General features: G+C 36.5%; 1 long non-coding RNA gene across 1 annotated transcript; it reads left to right on the top strand.

The window, feature by feature from the left end:
• Positions 1-794: 794 nt before the first annotated feature.
• LOC144807891 (uncharacterized) lies at positions 795-8,878 on the top strand. The gene is made up of 3 exons (XR_013606500.1): positions 795-918; positions 7,850-7,925; positions 8,831-8,878. It is a non-coding gene; the product is annotated as an uncharacterized LOC144807891 (long non-coding RNA).
• The last annotated feature ends 1,194 nt before the right edge of the window (positions 8,879-10,072 follow it).

The raw sequence follows: 10,072 nt of genomic DNA, 5'->3' as shown, positions 1-10,072 counted from the left end.
CCATTTAATATAAATCTGCACTTTAACATTTGAGTATGTGCAGGGGACACAGAGTCGTTGAGGCTTATCCAAGGTTAAGAACAGATGAGTCCTGTCCAGTGAAAAATTAGACATAGGCTTCACCTGCTCAGCATCGCTGGACATGGCTAAATAATAGCTGCAAAATGTTACTCTTGTTAAATAATTTTACTATTATAATCTGTGAGATTTGTCTCTTACTCTGCAACATCTCATTGTTGTTGTCTTTCTTTAAAGATAAAGACAACCTCAACATGAGCGACAATCTGCAATCAGTTGATTTTGACCTCATCATTGAACTTGTAATTGAAACATCAGTGGATGTTGATCCATTGGATGATTTAAATCCTGAGGATGAAGAAGAGCGTGATGAGGATGCAGATTTGTCCGAATTATATGATATAGGATGGGAAGATGACCTGCTTGAGCCTTTGGAATTATAAACATTTATTTTTAAAATTTATAATGAATAAAAAGTAAAAAGGTAAACCGTTTAATTTAAAAATAAAGACACCTTCAAAAACAGGTTATGTGTAGTGTCTTCAATAAAATATTAAAATATGCTCATAAAATTAGATCAGATTCACATATAAAATAGCATAGGTAACATAAATATAAATCTCATTTCTTTTCTGCTACTTCTGTATTGTAAATTTGCAAGGACTAAAAAATCTTCTATTTAAAATGTCAAGTAGTGTGTTATGTTTTTGATCACTATTACTGATTTACTGTTTGATAATATTTTTTTATTAACATTTTTATTATATTTTTCCTCAGATTCAACTATGCCTACAAAAATAAGAGAGATGAAGGCTGCAAAACGTCAAAGACAGCAGGAGAAAAAAAAAATGCAGCAGTCCTCTAACAAAAAGATTTCTCAAGCGATGAAGAAAGCACCGGGTAAGAGCTCTAAATATTTCATAAAAAATATTTCAAATAAAAAAAATATTAGTACAGAAAATGTTTCAATCCATAACAACACAAGTAAATCAAATGGAAAGAAAAGGACAAATGAAAATGTTACTGCTAGAGCAAGAGATAAATCTGTGCATGATAGTAGAAGGAAACAACAGTTTACGGAGATTCGTAAACGAATGTTCCGTAACAGGATAATTGGCAATTTGTTAAAAAATATTAAGAAAGGTCAACAGAAATTAGTTTTTTATAGGAGAAAAAAAAAAGTTGAGAAAGTTATTGATCAGGCTTTTGAAATTAAACGTAAGTTATTTATTTTGATAATCAATAGAATTAGGAAGCTAAACAAGGCAATTTTTGATTTCAAAAGAAATAGTAGATGGAAGAGAATAGTTAATCGTAGTAATTTTTGTGAAGTTTTTTCTGGAGAATGGATACATAGTTCAAGCTGTGAGGCATTTTTTAATGAAGAGAGTTATTTCCAGGATAATGATTTGGTGCATGCAGTTGACATCAGTGGTCGTGCTTATGAAGTGAAAGATGGTTGTCCAGTTGAAAAAGAAAAACTTGTGACAACAGAGGCAGAAGAGTTGTTAGGTAATGAGGTTTTAGGAAGACGTGCTAAGGGTCCTGTGTACACCTGGAAGTGTAGTAGTATTTGCAGTGTGCGACAGGATTCTATCAATTTGCTTTGTGATTTTGTACGGTCATTTAACAAGAAAAGTTTGAAGCAGAAAATGAGGTTGTTGCAAGAATTAGATCCTTGCAGAGTGAGAGAAGTGACAGGTTTGCATGGTCATTCACTGGCTTGTCTTTCCAGGAGAGTATGCCAGAGTGTTTTTCATCATTTCAGGATGCTAGCAGTGCATCATAACAAAGTGAGGAAGTTAGTTAGACTGTTGTATTATGCTAAGAGTCCAGCAATTATGCTGAAACAATTATGTGCTGCTCTTCTGCATGGTTCTGAAATAGATGTGAGGAATATATGTGAAGAAATTGAGTTTTGTTACTTTGGAAGTAAAGAGGAGAATGTTGAAATTGAGCAAGAAATAGAGGGTCATTTGGAAGATACTGTACATGTTTCCAGTACAGATAATTTCCAGAGGGAAATTGCGACGTTTGACATGAAATCAAGTGAGAGGCCTAATTTCACTTGTGTGTGTTGTCGACGCACTTATTATAAGAATCAGACTAAGTTAGTGGATTTATATGCAAAAAGTGAAAGGGAAAATAATAGTGAATGGAAGGATTTTGCAACATACTTGATGGTAGAAAATTGTTTTGATTTGGGATTGGATCAACGTGTGTGTACTTATTGTTGTAACAAATTAAAACAAAACCAGATGCCTGCTAGAGCAGTTCATAATAATCTGGAATTGGTTGAGATTCCTTCTGAATTGAAGGACTTAAATACTTATGAATCTATTTTGATTCAAAGTATCCATCCCTTTCAGGCTATTGTAAGAATGGAGCCAAAGACAGGGAAATTGCCTCCATCAGATTTACAGAGAGGATTAAAGGGAAGAGTTGTTTATTTGCCTCTAGATTTGAAGAAAAACATTAACACAATTGGAGTAGAAAAAGTGGAAGAGGAACCTCTGGTTATCTTAGTTAATGGGGTTCCGACAAAGAATAAGAAAATATGGCAAGATTTAGTAGATGTTAGGAAAGTTAAAAAGGCAACATTGTATTTGAAAAAAAATAATAAATACTATAAGAATGTATATGTTGAAGAAGAGGAAGTAAGTGAGGAAGAGGATAGCGATTTGTGTGCTGGTCAAATTGAGAAAGTAGAACTCTCTACTAGTGAGGAAATATATGAACATTATAGTGTTCATCCTTTGCATTCAAAGGAAGTCATGGGGAATGCTATTGAGTTGTTTCAAATGAAACAAGCCAAAGGGAGTCCCATTAGTGTTTGGGAGCAAAGTTTGGAAGCTCGGTGTTTCCCACAGCTTTTTCCAACAGGTCAGGGAGGAAGATATGATGAGCGACCTCATCAAATTCCTGCTTCTGAATACCGGACTTTGCGATTGTATGCAGGAGATGCTAGGTTTCGACAATGCATTCCATATTTGTTTCATCTCCTGTTTGAAAGCGATCTGTCTGGACTGTCATATGCAGTGAACCACATCTTGAAAAGTGGTATACACATGCAAAACATCTCGGCAAGTGATTTTATGGATAAAGTGAATGTCCAAGATAGTATTTTGGATTCTCACCTGATTAATCTCATGGCGTGTCAGCGTGGTACTAATGAGTACTGGTACCGTCGTCATGGTGATTTAAAATGTATGCTGAGGAACTTAGGTACTCCCACATGGTTCCTCACTCTGAGCTGTGCCGAGTATGGCTGGGAAGACTTACTTGAATTTCTACGAGAGGCAAATGCTAACGTAGAAAACATCGAATTCAAGACACCCGGAGAACTGTGCTCTTTGGATCCAGTCAATGTATGTAGGTACTTCAATCATAGATTTGAAGCTATGATGTCTTTCATCATGAATAAGAAGAATCCACCTCTTGGAGAGGTGTTGGATTTCTTCTGGAGAAAGGAGTACCAAGCAAGAGGTGCTCCTCATATACATATGTTGCTGTGGATCAAGGATGCACCTAAATTTGGAACGGATCCAGATGACTCAGTGATGAGTTTCATCCAACAGTATTCTACGTGTGCTGTTCCAAACGCAAAGGAGAAGAAAAGCCTAAGAGAAAAAGTTCTGCGTTTCCAAAGCCATCGATGTGGAAAGTACTGCCGTCGTAAATTCCGAAACAAGGACAAGTTCTACACTAAATGTCGTTTTGGCTATCCACGACCGGTGATTTCTAAAGGAAGAGTAAACAGTTTGATGTCTTCGCTGCGACACAATGTCATGAAGAAATCACCTAAAAACACTTACAATTTGAAGAGGAACGAAGAGTCCAAGTACATCAACGACTACAACCCGGTGATTTTGTCCATGTGGAATGCTAACATGGATATACAGTTTGTGGCTGATAACTGTATGGCTGTGGCTCGGTATGTGACGTCTTACATCACCAAAAAAGAGAAGACAGAATTGAAGGATATGTGGGAGGACATTTCCCATGAAAAGAGCCTCAGCAAGAAGTTGTACAGTTTCAGTCTGAAGATGTTGTCGCATCGAGAAATCGGAGCGTACGAATGTTCTGACCGGTTGTCTTCAGCAAGTCTCTATGCCAAGTCCAGGAGTATCGTTTGGGCGAGTCTTGGTCTTGCTGCAACGCGTAATCGAGTTCTCAAACCTGTGCGGGAAATTGAGTATTTGGCGGAAAAGGAGCCAAACAGTACCGACATTTTGAAGACCAACATGTTGGATACATATTATCCAAATCGAAGCAGTCACCTCGAGAATGTTTGTCTGTATGAGGTTCTGCAAAATTACATGTTCAAGAGGAACATCAAAGAAGATACTGAGAAAGGAGTGTATGCTGTAATAGGAAGTGAGGGATGTCTGGTGAAGCAAAGAAAATGCCACTTGATAAACCATCGAAAATTGAGTGGCGAATCTCCTGAAAAAAAGGAGTTTTTCTATTTAGCACTTTTGCAACTTTTCAAGCCTTGGCGTGCAGAAGAGGAACTGCTTGGAGATTTCCTCTGTTATGAAGACTCTTTCAATGCCGCCAAGGAGACCATAGAATGTCCTGCTTTTCCCAAATATGTAGAAATGTTGAATGCGGAAATTGAGCAGGAAGCAACAATTGCAGCCGAGATTGCCAGAGACAGTTCTCAGGACAGTCAGAGTTCTGCTTCATTGAGTCAGGATCCACTAGGAGGACCTCTTATTGAAAATGAAGCTGCCACTGCTATGAATGAGGTGGAAAGAGCCATGGCACATGCTCAAGAGGATGTGGTTAACTTAGAAGAGTTGGAAAGGCAACTCAACGTTGAGCAGAGGAAAATATATGACGAAGTTACCATGCAAATTGATCATGGATTAAGTCATGATAAGAAAGAGTGCTCATGTACGTCGTTGAAGCCTGTCCGACTGTACGTGAGTGGAGAAGCGGGAACTGGAAAAAGTTTCCTCATTAAAGCAATTTCATGCTATTTGCAGGAAAGGACAGAGTCATCGCTGTCTTGTGTTGTCACTGCTCCAACTGGACTGGCAGCACATAATATTAAAGGGATTACTTTACATCGTTTACTGATGCTGCCAGTGGAGCATGACAACAAATTAGAATATCACAAGCTATCTGGAGATGCTTGTTTTGAAGTTTCAAGAATCTTGAGGAAAATGAAACTTCTTATCATTGACGAAGTAAGCATGGTTTCCAATGTCATGCTTGCCTTTGTGCATTTGAGGATGCAAGAAGTTCTCAAAACAGAGTATGATGTGTTATTTGGTGGCAAACACATCATTGTTTTCGGAGATCTTCTGCAGCTGACACCAGTGAAAGGGCAACCTGTGTTCAAAATGCTCACGCATGAAGATACCAGGAAGTGCCTAGGCAGCATTGGCAACGTCAATATATGGTTAAACTTCAATTATGCTGAACTGCATGAAAATATGCGTCAGGCAAAGGATGAAGTTTACAAGACTATTCTACAAGATGTTAGAATTGGAAAAGTGACCGAGCATGGAAAAGAAGCTTTACATGCACGATTACTGTCAAATTTATATCCAGAACAAGATGTTGTGCCTGAGAATATTTTTCAGAAAATTACTGATAAGAAATCTGGAATATGTTTGATGCCAACTCTTGCAGAATGTGCCAAATTTAACAACAAAATGTTGCATTTAGAAAAGCAAGAGATTGTGAAAGTGGAAGCTATTGATAGAGTACAGCATATGGGATCAACAATTATTTTGTCTGAGAATCTGAAATCAAAATTGGATTCATTAGAAAAGACTATATCTAAAACTGCAGGTTTTGAAAAGACTCTGAATGTGTGCTTGAACTGCCGTATAATTTTAAGAAGGAATTTACATGTTGAAAGAGGTCTGGTAAATGGATCAATGGGTAATGTTGTTGATTTTGTGAAATACAGAAATAGAGATGGAATTGAATTTTTAAAAATTAAATTTGATGGCATTGAGGAAGTACAGCTAATTGCTCGTTGTTCTGCTAGATTTTTGCTTGTAAAAGACTTATATGTTCGCCGTAAGCAGTTCCCTGTTTGCTTGGCATATGCGGTGACAATTCATAAATCGCAAGGTTTAAGTGTAGACACTGCATTGGTGAATATTGGCAGTTCTGTGTTCAAGGAGGGTATGGCATATGTGGCATTGTCACGAGTTAGAACTTTATCGGGATTGTACTTGATTGAGTGTGATGTCAGAAACATTTGTGCAGATCTAGATTGTGTTAAGGAATACAATAGGTTAAGAAGAGAGTATGCGCCACATTTGCCTCAGTTTCCTTTGTTTGAGAAACGTCTGGTAGGCCGGAAACGAAGAAATGAGAACAATACTGGGGAGGTTGTAGCAAAAAGACAAAAAGTGAATGAACCTAAAATTACAAGCAGAAACAAAGAGGATTCTGTTGAAGATGTTGTTGGTTTTCAGTTTGAAAACAGTTCTGGTGTCAACTGCTATGCTAATGTAGTAATGAATGTTTTGTTTTCTCTAAAAAATGTAAAAGAAGAGATTGTGGTCAATTCTGATCAAAGATTTTGCAGTTTGTTGAATTCTGTGTTAGAGAAATGTAGCACAGATAGAACAAAAATAGAAAGTGTGTCTGAAATTCGAAACCTGTTAGACAGATGTTCAGGGCAAACACAATTCTCTCAAAATATTCAGCAAGATTGTCAGGAGTTTTTAATGTATATGCTTGATGTATTACATGCTGAAGGTGTAGATGTAGATCAGCTGTTTGGGCTTTCTTATCAATGGCAGCATGACTGCGAGAACTGTATGGTATCAAGTACTACTAGTGTAGACTCAGAAAGATTTATATATTTAACTTTGCCAGACAGTAAATCAGTCTCCTTTAATAAGCTAGTAAACGCTGCTAATCACAGCATGGAGTGTAGCCAATGTAAATCTGAAATGATGTCCACATTATTTATACGAAAATATGGCCAGTACGTCATTTTAATGTTCCAACGATGTAGGCCTGATGGAACAAAATTGACAACTTTAATAAAAAAATTTGTAGCTTCGCAGTTGTCAATATCAGGAAGGACTTTTGTAACTACAGCAATTATATATCATGACGGCCCTTCAATATCATCAGGACATTACACAGCTTATTTAAAGTCTAGAAATGGATGGTCATTCTGCAATGATTCTGTTTTAATTTTCAAAAAAAAATTGCCGTATGACCTTAAAAACTCTTACCTGGTGTTTTTAAAACCAAAATTTTAGGAAAATAATCTCGGGATATGATCTGTGGAATTTCAAGAAGTTCTAATGGCTCCTACACAATTTGGCCTTGAGGATAAGTGTAGTTCAGAGACATAACTTCTAATCAAAGGATTGGACATTATGGAGATGTATGTGCACTTTAAATGAGTTCAGAAAAATTGTTTCTTTTCATAAGCTAATTGAAGCAGCCAATCAAAACATGGAGTAGAGGGAATGTAAGTCTGCAATGCTGTCTACTGTTTTACATTGCTTTGTGATTAAAAGTGATGTAGAGAATTAAATAATTGTAGTACTCATAGAGGTAGTGTAAGTCTGCTTCATATTAAGCAGTATCAGTGTCATAGGAAATGTAGAACATGACTGACCAAGAAGGGGAAGATATTATTATTCCAGGATTGTGAAAATGATCTTCAACATTTTAATTCTGAAAGTTGCGGAAATGCCAAATGATGGGATTGGCTTACAAGAAATCCAAGAGTTATAAATATCTCTGACTAGATTTGGCCTTGTGGAAAATAGTGGTAGAGAGCAAGAAGTCATTTATTGCATGTAACGTGTTTTTAAAAACGATGGAGCTTTTCTTTCAGAAAGTGGCGGGCTGAAAGTAATAACAGCACAAAAGAGTGTAAGCTGTTTATAGGACATCCTTGGACGTCATGGAAAGTAAGTTAACTTTAAGGAGTTCTGAATTTTATTTTCTGATGTTGTATGGGTTTTTTAAACACAATCATTTTGATTGTGTTTTTTTTTCCCCGCTGTTACATGATGAATACCTTCAAGTCACTGTTTTTAGTGAATTTTGATACATTCTGAGAACAGCAAAAATAAACCATTTAACATGTATAATTAATTCTGTACTGTTTGCATTTATGATGTATATGTAGAACTGTGTAGGAGGCATGGAGAAGGTGAGTTTTCTGTAAGTGTTAAATTTATTGTATGCAGTGCTGCACTTCTACGTAATCTTTCATATGCTGGACTACATCTGCACAATGAGATACCTAAGCAAAGGAAACACAAGTGATGTGATTGTGAAATGAGCAAAATAAATTGCACATATTTCAATTACATCACTTGAGTTTCCTATCATTACGAATCACATTGTGCAGATCAAGTTTAGGTCTGTCCAGGGAAACATAGGAGGTTTCTACTTTGTTGAAGAGTGCAGTGGACATGACTCACTTCATTAGTAGACTTTCACAGATATTATCTCCTCTGTACACTTCAACAAGTGTAAATCTCATCTTGAACTCTGAGTAGGCCTCACCTCAAACAAATCTCTGGATAGGAGACATGTTATTGGCATACTGAAGCGACACTTTTCTGAAACAAGAGCAATGCAAAAGATGCACCATGTTTTAAGATAGTCCTCACTTCATCTGCATCAAGATACTGTTAGTTTAAAATGTATATCTTTAGCATTGTGTAGAGGACCTGGAGAAGCAGAAGCTTCTGTCAGTGTCAAAGTTGTTGAAAAACTATTTGTCCTTCAATATTTTCCCTTGTCTTTTGTAATTTTTAAATACATATTTTAATTTTTTTTTAAATGTTGGTTCTCTCTTTCACAGATTGAAAGTATAGAAATAAAATGTGATTAATTTAACAGCAATTACAAGGTAAATAGTTGTACTCTTTTCGTTACATTTCTATCACATTCACCTACTATTAGATCCACTGCTTCACTTCTTTAATCCTCAGTTTCCTGCCTTTGCTACTTTCCTCATTCCTTTCTCTATTACCTATTTACTCAACTCCTTCCACTCTTTTTCTCAGTCCCTCTGTTCTCATAGTTTCTCAGTCTTGTTCACTCACTCCATCTCTATTACTCTTAGTGTCTGTGAATTACTTTCCCAACTTTTTTTTTTTGGGGACCGCTTCCTGGGAAGTTGCCCGGTTCGCAAACCAGCAGCGTTATGGCAGTCCACCATTTTGTGTTTCGTTCGAATCAAGATACAAGATGGAGGGCAAATAATGTTCAGAATAGGTAGAAGGGGGCACGGTAGATGTATCTTGACCCCCTTGGTTTTCTGAGGGTGGCTCAGGAGGACCATAGTTCTTCACTCTTGTTCACTCTCTCTGTTTCTATTAATGTCACTGTTTATGACTGATCAAAAAAATGTTTTTTAAAAAAGAACAGTAACTATAAGGGAAGGAAATAGACAGTTATGTTAAAAGAAAGACAGCTAAAGGGAGTAAACTAACGATACTGTTACCTACAATCCACTGCTGTTGATGTTACTGACCATGTCATGAATGATGTAATATGTGAAATCATCAACAGTGGATTGTAGGTAACAGTATCCTTATTTTACTCCCTAGAGCTGTCTTTCTTTTAACATAACTGTGTATTTCCTTCCCTTATAGTTACTGTTCTTTTTTAAAAAATATTTTTTTGGTTAGCTTCCGGTACGCGTACCGGGTAGCGCTCCGGGAGCGAACTAAGAGAAATACAGGTTGGCAGAGTTCCAAATTTTCTACTAATTTTTTTATAATGGGGAGTTAGTTCTGAAAAGAACTTTTTTTTTTATGTTTTTGTTGTTTTATATTTTTTTTAGTATTTTTTGAACATTTTTTTACTTTTTTTGTATTTTCTGAACGTTTTTAAAAAATTTTTGGTTTTTTTGGGGGGGGGGGAAACAAAAACGATCCATTATAAAGGGCTCAACAGGAGCAAAAAAAAAAAATGAATTTATTTTTGGGTGCGTTTTGTGCAAACATTAATATGATTTTGAATTGCTCGCAAAATCAAAGTGATGCTACTTTCTCTGTAGCAGATGAAAGCGCCACATTCCACGCACACTTGTTTTACG

The sequence above is a fragment of the Lissotriton helveticus genome, chromosome 1_2 (assembly GCF_964261635.1).
Source record: "Lissotriton helveticus chromosome 1_2, aLisHel1.1, whole genome shotgun sequence".
NCBI classification, from domain to species: domain Eukaryota; kingdom Metazoa; phylum Chordata; class Amphibia; order Caudata; family Salamandridae; genus Lissotriton; species Lissotriton helveticus.
This window is presented reverse-complemented; position numbering and strand designations above follow the sequence as displayed.